The sequence below is a fragment of the Puma concolor genome, chromosome B2 (genome assembly GCF_028749965.1).
Source record: "Puma concolor isolate L17-30 chromosome B2, mPumCon1.1.hap2, whole genome shotgun sequence".
NCBI lineage: Eukaryota > Metazoa > Chordata > Mammalia > Carnivora > Felidae > Puma > Puma concolor.
Window position 1 is genome coordinate 152,553,188 of NC_141671.1, and position 20,846 is coordinate 152,574,033.

Sequence of the window (20,846 nt, forward strand, 5' to 3'; positions counted from 1 at the left end):
CGTCACCATCACCATCATCACCACCACCACCACCATCTTCACCACCATCCCCACCATCCCCACCATCCCCACCATCCCCACCATCCCCACCATTTACCATAACCATCACTATCACCATCACCAACACCACCATCACCATCATCACCATCACCACCATCACCACCATCACCATCACCACCATCACCACCATCATCACCAACACCACCATCACCATCATCATCATCACATTATCATCATCACCACTGACGCGTAAACTATCTAAGGCCAAAATGCTACTGAGTGGCGGAGTGTGGATTTAAACCTGACAATGACTCCAGAGTGTACGTTCTTCCTCAGTGCTCTCTGTTGTACTAACTTTATCTGTCTCTGTTTCTTCATCTATAAAATGGGGTCAATAACAATACCTTCGTAACGAAGGTTCTGTGCAAATAAAATGGTGTGATGCATATATATGGCGCCTAATATGCACCCAATAAATGTTAGCTTGTGGACCACAGTGATGTGTTTGCTAAATTCTCTATGACACAGTGTGCTATTATTCAATAAATAACTTAGCTTCCGTTCCCAGTGACTGTGGCCACAGATGGCCATCATCGTGGTCGGGTGCCCCAGTGACTTTGACGCAATGGACCTGAACTGCCAGGGAATGTGTCCCCCTCACCTTCCAAAGGCAACTGGATGCTGGCACGTGCAGTTTCCCTTTTGTCTTCTGGCCCCAGACTGGCTTTCCCTCCCAGGGTCCTTTGTCCTGCCGTCTGTGGGTGTTCACAGCTGTCATACAACCAGGCACGGGGAACTCTTGTTTCGAAGTGCTCAGCATGCTCACCGTGTTTTCACTCCAAAGTCTTCACAGATCCCGATAATTAGCCCCTGGGTAAACGTCTGCACTAGGGGGTGCTGGAGGGAGAGGTGGTGAGGGGCTTACTTGGAAGCCCGCAGCCGCCCTGGCTCTTCGGCCGTGCTGGGGTCACCCGGTTCCCTGCTGGGAACTTTCCAGTGGCGACCTCACACCGGGCAGAGAGCCTCCCCACGGGGCTCCGTCCATGCTGCCTGCCTTCACTCATCCTCCTGACCGCTAGGGGGCATCCGTCGTGTGCCAGGCGCGTGCGCACTGGGGAAACGAATCCCATCCAGGCACAGTCCTCGTCCTGAGTGGAAGCGAGTCTCGTCGGCAGGGAGGCGGGCTCCAGGGCTCTGAGCGTCCCTCGGGAGATAGCACAGCGATGGGCCAGTAACAGCAGCTGCACTGAGCACCCGAGGTACCAGCTCGTGAGCTGTGTGCCCCCCCCCCCGTGCACATCTTGCGCACCATCAGTATGCAAGACGCGTTCCGTGGAAGACGCTCTTCTAAGTTGTCTCCGGTTTATCTCCACACACCTTTCGCCCCGACGGCTGTGGTCTGAAGGTTTGTGTCCCCGTCAAGTCGGTACGTTGAAACCTAATCCCCCACGTGCGTATTAGGAGGCGGCACCTTTGGGAGGTGGTTAAGGTGGGGCGGAGCCCTCGAGGCCCGGACCAGCGCCCCCACGCGCCAGGCGGTTTCACACCTCGGTTTGCTGAGGTCGTTCCTTCCTCTACTGCTCCTGTGAGTAACGAAGTCCTAAACGGCCTTCAAAGCCTGGTTCAAACAACATCTCTTCTACAAGCCCCACTGCCATCCTTCTCCACGCCGGTGTGATTAGGGCACCCTCGCCCTGGGGCCACACGCCGTCTTCAAATTGCTTTATTGATTGCCTGTGTTTTGCTGGCCTAAGTCCTCCGAGGTCAGTGAGTAGGTCTTATTGATTTGTCTGTGTTTCCTGGAAGTTTGCACTACGCCCCGCTCACAACAGATGCTGTAACCCCCTCACGAAAGACCTTTATTTCACAGACGAAGGCATTCAAATGGGAAGGAGACTTAAGTGAGTGGCCACTAAGCCCCTTGTGTTCTGGGCAGAGAGAGAAGAAGAATCCGGGTCCCCCCCCACCGCCTGGTGCAGAGCACTGTTCTCTGTTTCCTCGCGGGAGCAAAAGCAGCTGAGGCTGGACCCCGGCCGGGTCGGGAGCTCCAGGAGCTCCTGGAGGCCGCTGACGGGGCTCTGCCCCAGCCCACATTTGGGGCCACCACGCTGCCTGGCACCTGTCCTCCGTCCCCATCCAGCCCCGCACGGAGTTCCCTGATGTCTCCCTCATGGCTGCCCATCCTGGTCTGTGCTTAGTGTCACCGGCCTGTCAAAGGTGGGTTCTCTCCGTTTCCCGGACCACTGCATCCCGTCTCCTTCTAGAACTTTCTACACTTTGAGTCACCTGTTAGTTCACTGTGTCTCTCTTCCTCCGGGCTACCTCTACAAGGACAGGGACCAGGGCATTTTGTCCACTGCTGTAACTCCATCACTGAAGACTGCCTGGCATACAGTAGGTGCCCAATAAAGATACGGAGAGTGAACCGAATGGTCCAGGATTCCTTAGGCCTGGGACCTGGGCAGTTGGTGACCTTGCCCCTTTCCCTGCACGAGCGCAAACTTGTTCTGTGTCTTCCTCGGAGTTTCTCCTTGAAGCACGGGCTCGGCCTAAGTCCGCACTGGATTCTGAGCTCCCCCAGCACTTGCCTCCCAGGCCTGGACTTTCCCCCAGAAGCAGGCCTGCTGTGTGCAAGGCGGAGCTCGCGCCCGCTTTCAGGTCGTGGCATTCTTCCCGGGCTCTGACTCGCGCGCCTGGGCCCCCCCGGCTTGCTTTCCAAGCAGGAGCTCCAGGGCTCAGGCCCAGGAAGCAGCTGCAAGGTTGGCTGAGCCTCCGTGGTGTCTCCAGCTGCCTGGGGACGGAGTGACCACGGGCCGGCCACACACCTGGTGCAGGGAGGACGGGGCTGCCGTGTGTGACATCAGATGTGTCTCCTCGTCCCCGTCCACTCACTATTGTCCTCCTGTGACTCCTTGGTGCTCCCTGGTGTCGTGGGCTTCTGGAACGTTCCAGACCATGGTCAAGAAGGCTTTGGGTAGCATTAGCGAGGGACCACTTTCCAAATTGATACTGAGAATAACTAAGGAGAAGTTACTTGAGAGAAATTGATGGAAACACATTAAACACAAACACCTGATGTGAAAGATGATGGGGGAGGAGACGGGTGAAAGGAAGAAATACTGAAAATAGCTCCTCCCTCCTCCCTTCCTCCCTCCCTCCTCCCTCCCCCCTGCTTCCTCCTTCCCTCCTCCCTCCCTCCTTTCTCCATCCTCCCTCCCTCCTCCCTCTCTTCTCTCTCCCTCCTCCCCACCTTACTTCCCTTCCCCCTCCCTCCCTCCCTCCTCCCTCCCTCCCTCCTCCCTCTCTTCTCTCTCCCTCCTCCCCACCTTTCTTCCCTCCCTCCTTCCTCCCTCCTCCCTCTCTTCTTTCTCCCTCCTCCCCACCTTTCTTCCCTTCCCCCTCCTCCCTCCTCCCTCCTCCCTCCTCCCTCTCTCCCTCTCACCTCTCCCCCCTCCCCCCTTTCCTCCCTCCCTCCCTGCCCCCTCCCTTTGTACATTGGAGTCAGAACATGAACTCTGGGCCCTTGTGAGGTAGTGAGTTCTTACAGGTCACTTGAAGGATGTTACTACTTGGCTCTTCATAAGAAGGGGCACTGTTTACACCCCACCAACAACGTGGAAGAATCCTGAACATGGGAAGTTTCTCTCAGGGCGTCTGGGTGGCTCAGTTGGTCAAGTGTCTGACTCTCAATTTCAGCTCAGATCATAATCTCCTGGTCCGTGGGTTCGAGCCCCACGTTGGGCTCTGCACTGACTTGGGATTCTTTCTCTCCCTCTCTCTCTTCCCTCTCAAAATAAATAAACTTAAAAAATACTAGGAAAAAAAAGAAGGTTCTCTCCTCCTTCATGATTTAGCGTTTCTTGTTGCGAGCTAGTAACTCCTGGCAAGGCTGCCGCGATTCTGTGCCTCTGGTTTGTGAGGACGGATCCCTGGCCCTTGAGAAGGGTGTCCGACGTCCCTGGAGAGGGAGACGTCAGTGGGAGGCTAAGTCCTACCCCCTGCACAGCCGTCCCTAGGGCCTGAGCACCTTCCCTGGCCACCACATGGGCCTCGGGAGTCCTGTGGTCCCTGGGGCGAGCGCCCCCTACAGACCCAGACTCCTGAGTCGGGAACCCAGGCCCCCCTTTCCTGGTCGCGAGGGTGGGGGGCGGCCCCAGGGACTGTCCCGGCCAACACCTGCGGACTGCTTCTCGGGAAGGTGCCGCTGGGCGCTCGGTGACCATGAGGGCAGAGGGGGAGGGAGTGCTGGGGGCACAGTTCTGGAAGGTCCCGCGGGCACAGAAAGTGCCCCGTGCCGTTTCCAGACGGTAACACCAGGGCCCAGAGAAGGTTTCACAGATGCTCGTTTTCAAGCCCATTTGGAAAGAATGAAGGTGCTGTTTTCTAGTGATGGTCTCAGATGAGTGACAGCAAGGGTTAGGGCATTTTGTTTAAGTGTGTGACATACAGGGTGCATGCCGCTGTCATCCAGGGTCCTTCACCCTCGGTGACCTGGCTGTGAGTGTCACGGTGCCTCCCGCGTCTGGTCAGGAGGGCTGTGTCCAGGCGCCCTCGGGCTCCGGGGAGGGCCCCCCCACCCCCGGTCCAGGAGTTGCTTTGGTTGGGTAGAATGTTCTGGAGATGGGCACCGGGGACGCCCTCTGTGGGGTCCCTTCCCGTTCGCTCCACGATCACGCCTTTCACTGAGTCCTTCCCGGAAGACTCCACCACTTCCAGGCTCTTCCTTCACGTGTGGAACCTTCTGCTTGTACCCACACGTGGGCACTCTGCCCACAAGCCTGCTGAGTTGGTCTGCAGACCTGGGGCACTGCTGACGTTTCTGGTCCTACACCCCCTCTCCCCCCAAATGGCCCCCCTTCACTGTGTGTGTGCAGGCTGTGTCCTGGAAAGGGGTGGCTTGGTCCAGCCTTTTTTTGGAGGAGGGGGAGGGGAGGAGGGGCAGGAGGAGGGGTGAAGAAGGAGGAGGGGAGGGGAGGGGGGAGGAAGAGGAGGGGGAGAGAGAAGGAGAAGGAGGAGGGAAAGGAGGGAAGCGGAGGGGTGGGAGGGGAGGAGGGAGGGGAGGAGGGGGAGGAGAGGGGAGGGGGAGCTGCTGACTGGCACCCCAGATGGAGGGCACTCCCTAGCCCTCTCCGCTGTCAGGCCCCTGGCCTGGGGCAGCGGTACCTTCGTCAGAACCCCTGATGGGTCCCCAGACCACCCCACCCTGGGGGGACCCCTGCGTCCTTAGACCCTCCCCCAGCCACCCTGTCCTGTGGCAGGCTGTTCCCGCCAGCCTCTCACAGAGGGGACCCCACTTCCGCAGCAAATAGCAAACCCGGCTGGTTCACCACCGGTGTGTCCGGTCTTTGGCCGAAGGACAAGGACAGACCACGGGTCGCGCTTGCTTTCACATCTCGTGCCTCTTTCCGTCTAGATCTGTCACCCCCACCCTTTCTCTTTCCGCGGCAGGCATGTGTGGAAAGACCCATCAGTTGTCCTGGGGAAGGTCCCACATTCCAGATTCTTCCACTCGCTCCCTTTTTGTCACTGGGGGCATTCCTCTGTGCCCCCTCCTGTTTCCGGGGCTCAGCTCTGTGGACTCTGGATGAGGGCACTTCCCAGAGGGGCTGGGCTCCTTCCCTGCAGCAGGGGGGAAGCCGCCTTCCTGGCCGAGTGACCAGGGGACCCTCCAGGGCAGGGCTCCGTGTCATCCAGTGGGCCATCTGCTGACAAAGTGACTCTTTCAAAAATCAAGCTCCACTTTTCTATGCCTGTCGTTCCTTCCACATGATCTGCTGGAATTCATTTTCAAAAGCGAGTCATCAGCTAGAGTCAGACACTCCCGACCAGGGTTGCCCCGAAGTCTAGATTGTTCACGAAAGGCAGGAAAGTCACTTAATTCTTACTCCTTTCAATTTTCTGGGAAGCTCTTATCCACCTACTTATTACGTCTGGTGCTAATCGTCCACCTTCCCTTGCTGGGACGTGGGCTCCCCAAGTTCAGGGTCCGCGGTGTGGCCTTCCCGCTGGTGCGCCCGGAGCCCAGGACACAGGTGGCACTGATGAGCGTCGCCCGGGGGAGGACTCGCCTGTCCTGGAGGCCGGTGGGCACAGCCAGGGTCCCACGTGCCGCCCCCCCTTTCAGGCACAGAGTACCCCCGTAACCTGGGACACGGGGGGGACTTTGCGGTGGCTGCGGGGAAGGCCCGGGCACCGGCTGGGGCCCGGCCGTGGGTGGTTTCGCTGAGTTGCCCAGGAATGGCGGTGGGGACCCAGAGCTGGGCCTCGGCGGCCGGACTGTGTATTTTCCTTACCCCAACATGGCCACCAAGTGGCTCTCAGATATTTTTTGGGGAAATGCAAGAATGAAAACTCAACGGCAGACTCCTGTCTAATTTAAACTTCAAACATGACTTGAAGTTGCTGTTTGGAGATGAGAAGAGAGGGAATGTTCCAGCGTGTGGCCTCCCTCGAGGCGTGACCGGTACCTTCCGTTTGCTGGCTGAATGGCTCAGCTCGTGGCCGTCCCCATAAACTATTCCTAAGCCCTCCAATTAATCAGGGCGCTTGGATTAAATAGAGCGGTCAAGCAGAGGCCCGGAAACAATCTGATAATATCGTGATAGCTTTGAAGATGGAGCGAAGATATCCAAGGAGGTCAACCTAATGCCTCCCTCCCGGGACGTAGATACACAGAATCTGATGCCCACCGAGAACCGTTTGGCATCTTTTGGGGGACCCTTGGGGGGTGGCTTCACTGATCGCTCCTCCCTGGTGATCCGGAGAGCAGAGCGAGGGCTCTGGCAGACGTTGTCCCTCCGGGAGCGTGGGGCAGCAGAAAGCGCAAAGCTGTCCAGAAGCCGCGGGACGGTCGTCCCCGGGAGCTGCCCGCCTGTCTGGGCAGGCTGGACAGACGCTGTGCTGACCACGCGCACCGGTTTCTTTCCTCTGCATATTTTCTGCCTGAGGCTCACGTAGACGGAGGGGGTCAGACTTCCCACGTGTTGCTTGGGGCATCTGGGGCCCGTCCTGCCGCCCAGCCGTGCAGAGACGCGGGCCAGTGTTCGCGGAGGGCCTCCTGCGGACAAGGTGAGGGAGGGAAGGACAGGCGTGCCACAGGAGTCTAGAGTGGAGCGGAAGGCGAGAGAAATGTAGACGAAATAGGTGACAGGCGACACGATAGACGCAGAAATGCCAGAAACGGGTTCACGCGGTGGCTGCCTTTCAGCCCGGGCACGAGCGCCCGGTTTCTTTCCAGATCTCAAGGATCGCTCGATTTTGCAGCAGAACACGGTCTGGAGGCCTTTCTAGCGCAGGGGTCCCCTGCTTGCTCCGTGAGCCGTGCGCGAGTGGGGGCCGCACGCGGACCCCGGGCTCCAGGCTGATCTGGAGTCTGACTCTCCCGTGGCCGCGGTGACGTTCCCGCAAAGCCAGCGGCTGGCGCGAGGCGCATGTAGTGGCTTGTTTAGACCGGCGACGGGACTGTAAGCCTGTCGCGCTGGGAGGGCCGGGGAGGTGGGAGCCGACGGGCCAGGGAGAGGACGGGCACGAGATCTCAAATCTCCTCCCGGTGCAGGACTGTCGTGCTCATCCTGGTGACCAGCAGCAGGGGTAAACAGCTGTGTATTTGGTTGGGGTGCGCCCTGCGGGCTTCCTCCCTTCCAACAAGCTCTTCCAAAATGCGCTAGTTGGGCCAACCTGGAAACATCCGTTATTCTGTGGTGCACAGACCTGTAGGCAATGCGCACTGTCCCAGGATTAAATTTCACACAAGCGGAAAGCCCGTTTCGGCCGCTTCCAAAATTTATTTTTTAATGTGTATTTATTTTTGAGAGAGAGAGAGACAGAGCGTGAGCGGGGGAGGGGCAGAGAGAGGGAGATAGAGAATCTGAAACAGGCTCCAGGCTCCAAGCTGTCAGCACAGAGCCCGACGCGGGGCCTGAACTCACGGACCGTGAGATCGTGACCTGAGCCGAAGTCGGACGCCTAACCGACTGAGCCCCCCAGGTGCCCGCAGCCGTTTCTAGATGTGTGTGACCCTGGGTAAACCTCGGTTCCTTTATGTCTGCGTCCTCGCCTGTAGAATGAAGACATCCTAGGTGGTCACGGCGGTCCTCAGTGTCGTTAGAGGTGGAGACGAGATAGCGCGTGTCCACTGGTTGGCAGAGTGCTCACTAAACGGTTGCCACCACCCTCCCTGTCACCCTTGTCCTTGTCACCCTCCTGCCACCCCCACGGACGCCGTCTCAGGTGTGGGTGGAGGGCTTGCCGGGAGTGTTGTAAATCAGTCCATACTTCTATGATGATGTCTCCATCGGTGACAAGGCTTATCCAAACATCAATTTTCTCACCAATATTTGCACTTCCACCGGCATCCCTGGGTCCTTTGACGTGGTGTCATGTTAAATTACAGGGCTGCAAAACATATCCGAGCTCTGGGCCAGGGTCTCCTGACCCATCTCGAGGCTGTTGGCAGAATTTCTACCATGGCGCCTGGCACACGGTCGTTTTCCAAAAACAAAGGGTGCTTATTATTTCTGTCTTAGTGAAAGGTTCTCTATAGAACCTATAGAAAGGGTTTGCTTTTGCTCTTTTGGGTTTTGCCTGTATATCCAGCAGGTGGCAATCTGAGCCTGTTGCTAACGCGGGGTTAGGGGGAGCAGAGTTCCTGAGGGGTTAGCGGGGTGTGGGGTGTGTGGAGTCAGGCCCCCTCCAGGAGGGTGAGTCCTGTAATGTGATCGATCGTCCCGGGATGGTTTGAAGGTGGGATTTTCCTTCACCAAGAGGATAGAATTATTCACTGGGTTTTCAGAGTTACTTATAAGGGAAAATCTATAATGATGTGAAATCTGCAGCTTTGGCTTTTTAAGTTTGTTTTTTAACGTTTATTTAGCTTTGAGAGAAGAGAGAGACAGAGTGTAAGCCAGGGAGGGGCAGAGAGAGAGGGAGACGCAGAATCCGAAGCGGGCTCCGGGCCCCGAGCCGTCAGCACAGAGCCCGACGCGGGGCTCGAACCCACGAACCGTGAGATCATGACCTGAGCCGAAGTCGGAGGCTCCACCGACTGAGCCGCCCAGGCGCCCCGGCCCTGTGATTTCTCTACTATCACACGGGGGCCTGTGGAAACGAACACACACAGAATAATTAGCACGGTGTCCGGCCGACTGCAAAGAATGACAACGGCAGCTATTTCTAAAGTCCCTTCTCAGGGCGACACTCAGGTTCGGACAGACGGGCAGGGGGCTACGTTCTTCTCTGCAGATGGAGAAGTGGAAGCAGGGAGCGTGGCCTCTCTCCTGCCCTGTTTCTTTGGCGAGAGGTGCAGGGCAAACCGGGACGCAGGCGAGTAGTGACCGGGACCCTTGGTTTGGGGTCTGGACCGTGAGGCTTCGTTTCACACGAACGACCCGGCCACCGTCTCTCTCTGGCCCCAGCCACCAACGTCGCAGGAACCTGCGAAGCCTCGTGTGGTCCCACCTGGGACAGACCTGATGTGTCCCGAGTCCTCGGAAGGGGCCAAGTGCTAATCCTGATAAACATCCATCCCGCCCCCCTGGCCCCCGACCCCGGGTATAGACGGAGGGGAGCAGGCTTTCCCGTTCCCACTGGGTCCCACGACCTCACAGCTCAACCATGGGTCAGAGCAATGACTTTCATCCTGGGACCGAAGGACTTAGGTAGGAAGCCTGACTGTGTTCCCAGCCACGTGGGGACCACGAGCTACAAGATGTCTAATCCGTCTTTGGAGGAGCCTGTGGTCCCACCGTTGTCGGGAGTGGGGGGCGTGTGCGGGGGACCCTGTGGTCTGTGTGCGACAGGCACCACACACAGGTGCTACACGCAAGGAAATCTTTACAGTGGGGGTCTCGCTGTAAGGATGGTGACCCCGCGGGGAACAGAGGGCGGGGAATAAACAGAACAAAGGAAGCCACGTACGTCCGTGGGGGTGAGGAGATGAGTAGGGAAAACCCCAAAGGGAGGGGAAGGCTTGGGGTGTGGGCGAGGGTGGGGAAGGACCTGGGGAAGGCCTGGATAGAGGTGGTTACCCCTGAACCAGGTGTGGAGAGATGAGGGTAAGTCCCTCAGAGAATGAGGTGGAGGAAATCATGGCCAGCCCTGCAGAGTCTCCTGGGTCCAGCAAAGAGACAATGCGGGACTGGATGAGGTGGCAGGCAGGCTGCAGCCACGCTGTGACCAGCAGATGTACTATGCTTATACGTTCGATGCGTTCAATGTCCAGATGTCCCAGCCAGGTGCGTGGTGAGCCACTGGAGCACGTGACAGGTATGTCACCATTAACCTTGAAGAACAATTCTGGGGACTTCATCCTCTGTGTCAATGTCTACGCTGTGGGTCTATGTGGATTAGATGAATTCAAGAAAAATGTTGTCCATCAGGAGTCCTGAGTTTTACTTTCTTTTTTTTTTTAATGTTTATTTATTTCTGAGACACAGAGAGACAGAGCATGAGTGGGGGAGGGGCAGAGAGAGAGGGAGACACAGAATCGGAAGCAGGCTCCAGGCTCCGAGCTGTCAGCCCAGAGCCCGATGCGGGGCTCGAACCCACAAAGCGAGAGATGATGACCTGAGCCGAGGTCGGTCGCTCAACTGAGCCACCCAGGCGTCTCTCGGTTCTTACTTTCAAATTTGCTACTAACTTGAGGTATAAACTCCGAAGTCATTGCCGTGTTAAGTCTTGTTTCCTAACTGTCGCTTGGCGGTTCTGGGGGAGAAATGGTCTATTAGAACTTGAGTTACTGAAGGTGCAGACATTCTGTTCCGGGGTGGCCAGCGGAAGGGGAGGCTCTGATTCCCCGACCCCAGTGTGGCGTGCACCAGGTGGGATGTAGGATTAAGGCTGATCCCAGAGGAAGGGTTAACAGGGGGCCGTCTTTGTTACAGGGCCAGTGTCTTACGAAGGAAAACAACCGCTTGCTGAGACACGCCCTTGCCATTATTGAAAACTTCACTCTCCCAACGGACTTTCCTTGAGCTTTGGGGAGCCCGGGTCGTCTTGTCCGGTCTTTCCCGTCCGCCCTTCCAGGGCGGAGCCCGTTAGCAGTGCTGGCTGATCCTCCGCTTCGGGGTGTGTGAGCTCTGGTCCCCTCCAGCCGGTCCCCTTGGTGCAGGACAGCAGGCATCTCGGCATGACTCACGTTCTCAGCGCGTCCTCCTAAATCCGACTTTCTGTCCGCAGCTTTCCCATCAGTCAGCTAATCTCTCCTTGGTGCCCTTGCGCTGATTGGCGGTTAGCAAATCACAGCGTGGGGTGGGGCTCCTCCGGCGTCCCGCACAGGAGGGTCGCCCCCCCCACCCCCACGTCCTGGTCCTCTGGTCCCCCGGCCTTGCCTGCAGGACAGGGCAGCCAAGGGCGTCCTGGGAGAACACCCCGTCTTCCCGGGGGGCCTGGGGGCCTTTCTCCTATCCCCCTTTCTGTGCATCCAGGGTTTCCCAGATTCCATTCAAGGCGTGTCCCTATTTCCCTCTCCGTCTGTGACAGAAAGGCGAGCAAAACCCAAGACTGCCAACGGTGTCACACATTGTAATGATCTAGAATCAAAGGTGGTGGAAAACTCCAGAAAGAGGCCTTGTTTTAAAGGCAGGTGGCAGAGCGTGTTGTGTCTGTGGTTGAAGGAGCCTGGGTGAGCCTGGAAAGGGAGGGCTTGAGTCCCAAATTGACAGGGCCCCTCCGCCGGGCACTCTTCAGTTTCGTTAGAGTTCTCTAAAGCCCGTGAGCGTAACGTGGCTTCTGTAGGGGGGCGGACACCCCCACCCCATCCCCCGTAAACCGCAAAGACATCTGGAACCTGCGAACTCATTTGTACCGGCTGAGTCGTCCTGCTGAGGGAGCAGCCTGGCAGCCGGCGGGGCAGCGAGCGGTCCCGGAGCCGGGGCCCAGGACCTGGGGCGGGTCCCCAGCTGATGTCAGAGGATCTAGGGGCAGATGAAAGGAGCCACCGCGTCTGCACCTAAGGCAACAGACACTCCTCCTGCAGAATCCGGGGGTGGTGCCCAACGTCGGGCCAGAGAGGAAGGCGGCCGCCCGGCCACGTCCCGGCCCCTCCGAGGGGGACAGCTTTGCCCTCTGGAAACAAGAGACGAGAAATCGGCCTCCACGCGGGACAGAGTCCGCTGCCCGGCCAGACGCAGAGGGATTCGGTCATGGCCTCGCCTTTGCTTCTCATGGACCCAGCAGTTTTCCACAGAGGCAGCTAACCCCCTCGCACCGCGGCCCGAGCCTCCTGGTGGCCAAGGGCGTCGCTGGAAAGGGGCCCGTGCTGTGTTCACCGCACGGCCCTCAGCAGATTAAGGGCCGTGAGCCGCAGGAGGCGTCGGTCTCCCCTCTGTGCCACCCGCGTTCGAAGCCTCTGCCCTCGGGAGCAGCGAGGTGTGGGGTGCGCTCACGTCACACCGGAGCCGGGGGGACCCCTGTGCGTGGGTCCCCTGGCCGTGGAGGGGGGCCCCGTCCCGGGCGGTGCTGCAGGAGGGAGGCCGCATCTGTGCTCTGAAGGAGGGAGTCTCTCAGCTGTACACGTTCACACCAGAGGTCAGGTTCACCTTGAGAGCCAGGAGCTTTCACCGGGGAAATGGGGGCTCACGCTGACCGCCCCCCCCGCACCCCCCTCCTTTGGGCTCCCTCTGAGCGCTCGGTGTGAACCGTAGAGCTGGTGGGAAGACCGACCTTGAGCTCTGCACAGACAGACAGACGGACCCAGCCCGCCGCTCCCCTGCCCCGTAAAGGCGGGCACGTCGTTTGACCCGGGGTCTGCCCGACAACGAATGCCACCCCTGCTTTCCAGCGAAACCGGCCAGGCTGGTGGGAGAGCAGGGGTGAGCCTCTCCCTTCCCCTCTGGCCGCCTGACCTGTAGGCACCAGGGAGGAGGTGCCCGGGGAGAGGGGCTCTGGGGTCCCCAGGACCTGGGGAACAGCACTTGCTCCTGGGCCGTGAGGGTGGAGGCCTGCTCCCCGGGCATCGGCTGGGCCACCTGGGCGCGAGGCCGGTCTCGTGACTCACTGTGACCACGTGACTGACGGCGTCCCCGTGTGGAACGCCCGGGGTACTGGCGCGTCCTCAGCTCGCGGTCAGCGCTGCGCCTTGTCATTCCGGGCCGCGTGCATGTGGCTGGGACCCTTCGCCTGTCTTCCCGTGTCGCCTTTGTGATTTTATTGGCACCTCTCCTCTACGCGGAGGGCATCTAGGGAAAGTAGGGTGATCTGGAAGGCCGGTTATCCCTCAGGCCCTAGACAGCTTTGGTCACCGGGGCGAGCCCATCACACGGTCGTCCTGAGACCTGCCGGAGCCGGGCTTGGGGGGGGGGGGCACGGCTATTTCCTGTTTCCTTACATAAAGCGCGATGCCAGTTGCCCTGGGAATCCAAGCATTCCTGCCACTTAGAGATTTTTTGTTGCATTTAAGACTCACTTAGGCACATGGTGTCCCTGTTGGCCTTGTGCATACACAGCAAGGGAACCGCAAGGGAGCTAAGTAGAGGGTTTTCCTGGACCGTGGTCGTAGCCCACGTCTCTATCCTCAGCCGTGGGTGACTGGTGGCCCAGCCGCCTGGGTCCGGTTGGGACCGAGGGGTCCCCGGGGAGCAGGACTCTCGGTGCGAACTCGGGGCCGTCTGGAGCCAGGAGCGGTTTCCTCCAGCCTCGCCCTCTGTGCCCCGAGGGCGGGGATGACGGGCCCTTCTCCGGGCACCCCCCTGTCTTCAGAGTTTGCTTCCAGGTCCCACACCCGTTTCTCCGGTGCTCCTCTGGCATCTCCTTGGTCCTCCCAGAGCGTGGGCCCTCAACGTTTCCAGACTGGCAGCAGGACTTACATTGGCACTCAGCTGAGCCTTCTGGGGATTACCGGAAGAGCCTGAGGGCTGGCGGTTGTCTGGTCACAGAGTGCCAGGAAGGACACCTGCTCACCTTACTCATAGCTTCGGACGCAGAGCTGAACGCCCGGCGTTAAGCCCTGGGCGTGGACCTCACCCTGGGGGGCTGGCAGCTGGCCCACGGCTGTCTCCTCGTCCCCATCTGCGGGAGGCTCCTGTCCCTGGGCTTGGCCGTGAAGCTCCTTCCCCTGTGGGCTGAGCCCCCCTCTCACCTGCGGGGTCGGTGCGCCCCCAAGTTCACTCACGAGGCAGAGGTCCCAGGGTGGCGGCTCTGGTCTCTGTCCCCCGCTCCCCACCTGGGTCCTGCTCGCGCCCGTCTGAGACATTCCCATAACCCCCTGACTTGTGGGGCGACAGGGAGATGGCCCATTTCCGGGCTGCTCAGTGCCCCCTCGCCCGGTCTCGGCCGTGCTGTGACAACTGTGCCCACACCCTGATTTTAGGAAAGGTGGGTTCATATCTGTTTCCATCCAGCCCTGCCTTGGGTACTTGTTAGGGCCTCACTGCAGACGCTGTTAAACCAGTGGGTACTTGGACAGTGGTGACGGGTTATTTTTATTTTCGAAGGTCTCTGAGCCCTGTCACCCCATCTCCTCCCCAGCTTCTGACGTTCCATCCGTGTTATTAAAATGTCCGTGATTTGTCACGCCGTGCCGAGCCCAAGAATATGGCCCCCTCTGCCACTCGCGAGGGGCTCCTAATTACAGTGGCTGCCCTCCCTCCCTCCCTCCCTCCCTCCGTGCGGGGCGCTGACATTTATAAATCAACGTGGTGACCTTTCCAGTGGAGGTGGTAACCTGTGCTATGACCTCTGTGGCATTTTAACCCGCTAGAGATACCTTCAAACATCTTATTTAAAAAAAAAAAAAAGATTATTATTTTTTTTAACATTTATTTATTTATTTCGAGAGAGAGGGAGGAGAGGGGCAGAGAGAGAGGGGGAGAGAGAGAGAATTCCAAGCAGGACAGAGCCCGAGGTAGGGCTTGAATTCACAAACCGTGAGATCCTGACCTGAGCTGAAATCAAGACTCGGGCGCTTAGCCGACTGAGCCCCCCCCCAGGCACCCCCACTTTCCAGCACTTTAAAGCCATCCACCAGGGTGTAAGCTTGAATCGGTCGTAGAAATGTATTAATTGCCAAATCTAAAAACTCCCTTCAGAGGGGAATCCAGGAGGGGGACCAGGCTGCTGAGCACATCAGGCAACGTCCTTGCCTGTTATCAGGACCCGGCTCTTGGTGTCGCATCATTCAGACGTAGGCATGTGACAAATTCCCGCGGCAAACACGGCTTGGCTGCTTTTCCATGCTGTCGCGAGTGAGGCGTGGCTGTGTCATCGCTCAGGCAGCTTGAGCTGAAAATCCCAGCTTGCCCAGGTCGCAAGGGGCTCAAGCGTGACAGGCAGCAGGACATATGAACCTCGTCTGCCACGTGCAGCCAGGGGGCGGTTCCCTCAGACGCCGCCACCCTGGTGAATATCCGGCCCAGGTCACGGATGTGGTGGGGGACCCCAGCCTGCAGCTGCGGTCCCGTGCTAACGCAAAAGCAGAGAACACCCACTATTTCCAAGCGTGACTCACCGAGGCACGCACAGCTGAACGCACGGCGGGGATGTCCCGCAGCTCGGGTGCCATCACGCCTTCTGTCCCAAGCCAGTCAGCACCCGCACTGGTTGACCCAGCTGCACGGTTAGGTCCTCTTGGAGCTCCGTGGCGTAAGTGTCCCCGGCTGGGTCGTGTGACAGGGACCCGTCATCCACCTGCAGGAACAGCAGCGCCCCACACTCCCGTGGGGAAGGGAGGTAGGACAATGTGGACGGTGCCATGGACCGAGGAAGGCTAAGGTGCAGGCCCGTGGGTGCCGGACAACAGCTGGGGGCTGTCCGGGATTCTACGAGGGGCGGAGGCAGGTTGCAATCAGGAGACCCTTTGGGGACGTTTCCTAAAGAGATCTCAGAAGGAGGGGCCTAGAAACCCTTAGTTTACAGTGATGTGTATGACCAATTTTCTCATTCCAACAAAAATTTACCTTAGGATTTACACTTTTACTGTTGGATTCCCCTAATTGCACGAGAGTTAGACTAGGCAATACCGGGATCCCTTCAGTCTCCAGGGACACTCAGGAGAAGAGGGCATCTCCAGGGACTGTCTCTGGAGGGCTCTGGAATGCTCTAGGAGGCTCTGCAAGACTCTGGAACACTCTGGGCTCTCTGGAATGCTCTGGGGGGTTCTGGAACACTCTGGGGGCTCTGGAATATTCTGGGGGTTCTGGAATACTCGGGGGGTTCTAGAATGCTCTGGGGGGTTCTGGAACACTCTGGGGGGGCTCTTGAAAGCTCTGGAGGTTCTGGAATGCTCTGGGGGGCTCTGGAATACTCTGGGGGTTCTGGAATGCTCTGGGGGGCTCTGGAATGCTCTGGGGGTCTGGAATGCTCTGGGGGTTCTGGAATGCTCTGGGGGGCTCTGGAAAGCTCTAGAGGTTCTGGAATGCTCTGGGGGGCTCTGGAATGCTCTGGGGGTTCTGGAATGCTCCAGAGGGCTCTGGAATACTCTGGGGGGTCTGGAATACCCTGGGGGCTCTGGAATGCTCTGGGGGGTTCTGGAACACTCTGGGAGGGCTCTGGAAAGCTCTGGAGGTTCTGGAATGCTCTGGGGAGCTCTGGAGTGCTCTGGGGGGTTCTGGAATACTCTGGGGGTTCTGGAATGCTCTGGGGATTCTGGAACACTCTGGGAGGGCTCTGGAAAGCTCCAGAGGTTCTGGAATGCTCTGGGGGTTCTGGAATGCTCTGGGGATTCTGGAACACTCTGGGAGGGCTCTGGAAAGCTCCGGAGGTTCTGGAATGCTCTGGGGAGCTCTGGAATGCTCTGGGGGGACTCTGGAATGCTCTGGTGGCCTCTGGAATACTTTGGGGGCTCCGGAATTCTCTGGGGGGCTCTGGAATACTCCTGGTGTGTCTCTACACTCAGATTCAAGTGGGGGCTGTGTGTGAGCCCCGGGGCTCCTCTCCCCAGTATGTCAGCTATGGGCAGACGCGGGCTTCTCGGGCCCCAGTTATGTCAGGAGCACTCACTGGCCTGAGTGGGTCATGGATGTTTGGATAGCCTAACACGTATCCAAGGTCATGGGTCATGAGCCAACCTGATCAGGTCCTGTCATCAGCACTTCTCAGAGTGGTACCGCCTGTATTGAGGGCCCGTTCGGATGCAGGGTCATTTTTGGTTGGCACACTGTTTGCACGTCACGACAGTCATTTAATGGGTATGGATTCTGGATGCTAAATGCTATGGACTGAATGCGTCCTCCCCGAACCCCTTCGTTGAAGCCCTAACGTCCAGTGTGATGGCCTCAGGAGGTGGGCCTGTGGGAGGAGGAGCCTCGTGAGTGGAATTCGTGTCCTTACAAAGGCGGCTCAGAGCGCTTCCTCACCGGCGTCACGTAGGGACGCGGGGAGAAGATGCCTGTCTGGGAACCGGGAGGTAGGGCCTCACCAGAGCCTGAGTGTGTAAGAGCCTCGATCCCGACCCCCGGCCCCCAGACTGTGAGAAACAGGTCTCTGCTGTTTGCAAGCCTGCGAGTGCTCCTGACATAACCGGGGCGCTTTGTCAGAGCAGCCCCAGCACAGTGACTTCCTGCAGCGAGTAGGGCGGTCCCACATCATGAACAGTGTCCCGCCCGCGCCTCTGCAGGTCCCCATCGAGAAGCCGTGTGGCGTGTGTGAGAAGAAGCCACTTTTCACTGCTACACACGGAAGCGGCCGACCTCCCTGCCCCGCCACAGTCCGTGGGGCCATCCACCCGTCCACGGGGTGGGGGAACACGAGCTGTCCCTGGAGCTCCTGGGAGGGAGGGACGCTCACCGCCCTTCTCACAGTTGCTCCGAATCTTATTTGCAAAATGTGGATGTGATCACTGCACCCTGCAGTGTTCAGTTCTTTCTGGAACAAATCTGTGGTGTCATGACTGAAGATCTGTGCAAGATCCTGTGCAAGGTTTCGAATCCAATTCCTAGACTGAGCGAGGTTGGGTGAGTGCCCAGGCCGGGGCGTTTGCAGGTTGATTGCGCCCATTTCTGTCCTGTCCAGCAAGAGGAGAGATTCCGGCATACAGGCCGGTGCTGGTTCTTTAACCCACACAGAGAATAAGAGTGGTTGTTTCTTCAGCTTGGGCGTAGCAGGCGTTTCTGTGACTTCTTGTTTCAGAAATGCCAGCTCCGATGCACATTTGGTTATTCTCCAAGCTCGGGTCTCTGTTTGGGTCTCCGTTTGGGTCTCTGTTTTCCAGAAGAACGAAGGAGCACGGGGATATCAAGTGGCACGTTGCAGTCACAGAGGGGTGAGTGGGTTGACCTTGGGTCAAGCGAGAGTTCACCCAGTGGAGTCCTTTTTCTTTCTTTTTTTTTAATTTTTAAAAATTTAATGTTTATTTTGAGAGAGAGAGAGAGAGAGTCAGAGCGTGAGTGGGGGAGGGTCAGAGATCAAGGGAGGCATGGAATCCGAAGCAGGCTCCAGGCCCCGAGCCGTCAGCACAGAGCCCGACATGGGGCGTGAACCCATGAACCTCGAGATCATGACCTGAGCCGAAGTCGGACGCTCAACCGACTGAGCCCCCCAGGCGCCCAGAGTCCTTTTTCTTTGAGGCATGATTTACATCAACCAATACTTACTGACTTGGGGTCTTAGGTTCGACACAGAAGAGGGAAGAAGGGTCACTAACACCCGAGCTCGGGGACTCACCGGGAGGAGGACGTCTGTGTGAAAGCCCAGCTCACGGTGCAGACGTTCCCGAGAAACAGAATGTGGTCTGGAGCAAGAGGAGGGTTCTGCGGGCCGTCGTGGGGGTCGGGAAAGGCTAAGTCATGGAAAAGCGGCTTTCTCCTCCCCCGAAGCACCAGCACTTTGGAACCGCTTGTAAAAGTGTCCGGTGAGCAGATTCTCACTGGCGTGTTTTCAGGGTCTGGGCTGGTCCCCTGTCAGCTCGAGACTTCCCGGGTCCAGGCTGCTGTCGTGGCTGCACAAACAGCTTCCGAGGGGAACGTAGCCACTGAGCCGCTCCACGGGTGCCCGTCGTGGGTCCCACGATCCTTCACACTGCCGCCTTTCAGCCACTCGTTGACTGAAAAGTCATCTCCGTGCAGCTTCTTGGAAACCCAAGCTGTGCTATTTTCCAGCTACTTCTCTGCTAACCCTGTAAAAAGGTTACAAAGGTAATCAAAACAGCCAATCTTAAGGGTTGAGAATGTGACCGGACCCGGTCCTCTTCCTGCTAAGGGATCTGGAATCATCTCTCGAGGGACCCACGGGGCCATCTCTGCAAGGCGGCTGCTGGCCGGGATCCGGGCAAGCCCCTGAGAAGCCCTGAGTGGCTGTGCTGGGCTCAGTGAGCGCTTCCACCCCAGGGTCACTGACCCCAAGGTCCTCAATTCCAGGCGTGTTTGCCTCTTGTCATCGATATCTCATATCCCTTCGTTTATGTGAAAAGCTCTGCCGTCTGTGCTCGGAGACGGGAAACACAGCTGTCTGGGTTGCACGTGCGGCCTGGGCATGGAAAAGGGATATGAGAGTCGGATGCTTAACTGACTGAGCCACCCAGGTGCCCCCAAAATGGACCAATTTTAATCAAGGCACGTAGCTTTTCTTTAACAAAGTACTTGAATTTTGTCTGTTCAGCCGTGTTTGTATGACTTTTCTTTCTATACTTTTTGCTGATTGTGCTAACTCCACAGAATATTATGACCAGGGGGACAACACCGGAAAACGGATGGTGATGGCAAAAATAATACTGATAACGTTCACCGAGTACTCGCCAACTACCCAGCATCCTTCCAAGTAAGAACTTAGGTCCTCACGACGTGGTACTAATGTAATCCCCACTTACAGATGTAGAAACTGAGGCACAGAGAACGCACCCAGCAGGTGACAGAAGCCAGGCAGCGAGGGTCCAGGGGCACACTCCAGCTGCTACATTACAATTGGAGAAGTCCTCACAAAGCCAACATCCCACGGGGCCGGGGGCTGTGTCTGCCCCTCGGTGTTTGCTCCTAGGGCCCAGCACAGTGCCTGGCACAGAACAGGGATTTCAGTGATGGACTGAAGGAGGGCACGTTTGCACAGCACGTATTATACGGTTCTTTCGAGTCTGGAGCAACATGTACAAAAATTCAACTTGGAAGATTAATTGAAGGGTGTGTTTTGATGGCTGAGGCAGCGATGAAGCAACTTTGTTTTATGGATGCTAGACGGGACTTGGCATTTGGAGGATTTGGTCTTATTTTCTCAGACCTAAGAGAGAGTAACTATACTTGGGTCTTTCTCTCCCCACAGCCAGTTGGCTCCATAACCTTGCCTACGGATGGTGTGAATGGTTCTGTGTCAATGTAAGCTCTTGTCTGGGTTAGTGAGGAGGTGCTGATTCCTGGGACTCTTCTGTCTCCCTAGAAGCTCTAGAATCAGTCGGTCAATAGCCATAAAATAACCTTCTGGGGTCCTGACTGGGGCTGCACCGAATCCAGGGATCAAATGGGGAAGAACTGATATCTTGACAACACTGAGTGTTCCCCTCCATGAACATGGGACGTCTCTCCATTTATTTAGATATTAGTTGATTTCTTTCATTAGGGTTTTGTTTTTCTTATACGTATTTTGTGAACGGTGTACCTAAGTTGCTTTTTTTTTCCCCCTTTGGATGCAATGTAGATATTGCGTTTCTATTTTTCCATGACACTCGTTCCTTGCTGGAAGCATTGACTTTCTACCAATTATTGTTCCACCCTAACCCACTGTCAGATTTGCTAACAAGGCCATCAGCGTAGCAGTGCCGAATTAAAAGGTGGATTGCAAAAGACAAGAGGGTGTGACTTCAGCGAGTGCCGAAGGATGGAGGGAGCCTAACTCCCTGATGTCACCAGGACCACGCGACTGTTACTTCACTTTCATTTCACGCAGGATGTTTTACTTCTGTCTTCATGCTAAGTCCTCTTGCCACCCCT